General features: G+C 42.1%; 1 pseudogene; it reads left to right on the top strand.

Annotated features, from left to right (window-relative positions):
• Positions 1-211: 211 nt before the first annotated feature.
• On the top strand, positions 212-1,630 carry LOC138143187 (14-3-3 protein zeta/delta pseudogene; annotated as a pseudogene).
• The last annotated feature ends 700 nt before the right edge of the window (positions 1,631-2,330 follow it).

Genomic DNA, 2,330 nt, shown 5'->3' on the forward strand with positions numbered 1-2,330 from the left:
GGAAATAGATCAAGACCAGGAGCCACTATAATTTGCCATGCCAGCATGTATTACATTGGTCCTGGGAATGTGCCCAGTACTTGACCCCAAAGAAGAGAAAATACTCTGTGGGGGTAAAAAAGAACTGGACCAAACCAGGCTTGGATCAAGCCCCCTTCTCACATGATCCTTTGCCTAGAGAACCTATTTAAACTGCAAACTCTGTATTGGAGGAAACCCCGTGTCTGCGGAGTGGCTGGAGCCTGTGAGCTGAGAGATATAGGGACACAGTCTCAGCCCCGCCGCTGCCACTGCCGCGGCCCAGAGACCGTTGAACCCCACATCTGCCCATCCGCCGCCGCCACTCACTCCGGGCACAGAACATTCAGTCATGGATTAAAATGAGCTGGTGCAGAAGGCCAAATTGGCTGAGCAGGCTGAGAGACATGATGACATGGCAGGCTGCATGAAGTCTGTAACTGAGCAAGGAGCTGAATTATCCAATGAGGAGAGGAATCTTCTCTCTGTTGCTTACAAAAATATCGTAGGGGCCCGAAGGTCATCTTGAAGGGTTGTTTCAAGTATTGAGCAGAAGACGGAAGGTGCTGAGAAAAAAACAGCAGATGGCCCGAGAATACAGAGAGAAAATTGAGACCGAACTAAGAGATATCTGCAATGGTGGACTGTCTCTATTGGAAAAGTTCTTGATTCCTAATGCTTCACAAGCAGAAAGCAAAGTTTTCTATTTGAAAATGAAGGGAGATTACTACCGTTATTTGGCTGAGATTGCTGCTGGTGATGACAGGGAATAGTGGATCAATCACAACAAGCATATCAAAAAGCATTTGAAATCAGCAAAAAGGACATGCAACCAACGCATCCTATAAGATTGGGTCTGGCCTTGAACTTCTCTGTGTTCTATTATGAGATCCTGAACTCTCCAGAGAAAGCCTGCTCCCTTGCAAAGACAGCTTTTGATGAAGCCATTGCTGAACTTGATATATTAAGTGAAGAATCATACAAAGACAGCACACTAATAATGCAATTACTGAGAGACAACTTGACATTGTGGACATCAGACACCCAAGGAGATGAAGCTGAAGCAGGAGGGGAGAATTAAACCAGCCTTCCAACTTTTGTCTGCCTCATTCTAAAATTTACACAGTAGACCATTTGTCATCCATTCTGTCCCACAAATAGTTTTTGTTTACGATTTATGACAGGCTTATCTTATTTCTATTTGGATTTCTATATTTCCCATGTGGTTTTTATGTTTAATATTAGGGGAGTAGAGCCAGTTAACATTTGGGGAGTTATCTGTTTTCATCTGAGGTGGCCAATATGGAGATATGGGATTTTTACACATGTTTTACATGTTTGGCATAGTACTTTTGGTACATTGTGGTTTCACAAGGCCAGTGTTAAAAGAGCTTCCATGTCTAAGTAAAGAAAACTGCCTACATATTGGTCTGTCATGGGGGGGGGGGGGGGGGAATAAAGGGATAATTGGTTCCAGCCACAGGTGTAGTTATTGTGGGTACTTTAGGGTTGGAGCACTCATGGCTGTGGTAGAAACAGATGTCCCATAGATATTACATGTCATTCCATGTGTATCTGTGGAATACACAATCTCAATGTGTACACCTTTATGACTGCACACTAAGGTTCTTTCTGGTGTTAACATTTTGCAGTTCTATGGTTCAGTGTGGAAGTGTTTAAACCAAACCACAAGGACCCAGAGTGACCCATATTACAGAGATTTAATTAGATAGATAAGATCTTGAATGCCTCCAAGGGAGATTTCAATTTCTGCCTTTATGGAGGAAGAAGATGGTCATAACTAGGTAATGACTTCTTTTCTTTCTCCAATCTTCAAAGTGGAGGTAGGGGAGAGAATTGTGCTAAATTATATCTGTTACATATCAAATATTTGCAATCTAGAAATATGATATTCTTCGGGGGTTCAGGATAAAAGCTACTTTCTCTGGTTACTCTAAGAGAGCAGTCCCACCCCCATCAGGAAATATAAGTTTTTATGCAGGCCAGTATAGCTTCTCACCCACCAAATGTTTATTACACAAAAGACAATCACAGATAGCAAATATTCAGTGAAGTAAGTAGTAAGACATAATCAGGGAAGCTATACAGATTAGTTTAGATAATGAAATGCTCCTGAGCAAAGGGGCTCTCTGACACAAAAGCAAGATGAAATCTCAGCTAAATCAAGGAGAGGACCATCTTATCTGGTAAATCCATTCTTAGTCTCCTAGTACAGATACTAGGAATCAAAAGACATTTTAGAGTGTCAGCTTTCTTTAGGGCCTCTCTTTAGGCATTCACATTCCCTGCCT

Source organism: Petaurus breviceps, unplaced genomic scaffold, assembly GCF_028583685.1.
Source record: "Petaurus breviceps papuanus isolate PSGF00001 unplaced genomic scaffold, PetGlider_PUasm1.0 90630, whole genome shotgun sequence".
In the NCBI taxonomy this organism is placed as follows: Eukaryota; Metazoa; Chordata; class Mammalia; order Diprotodontia; family Petauridae; genus Petaurus; species Petaurus breviceps.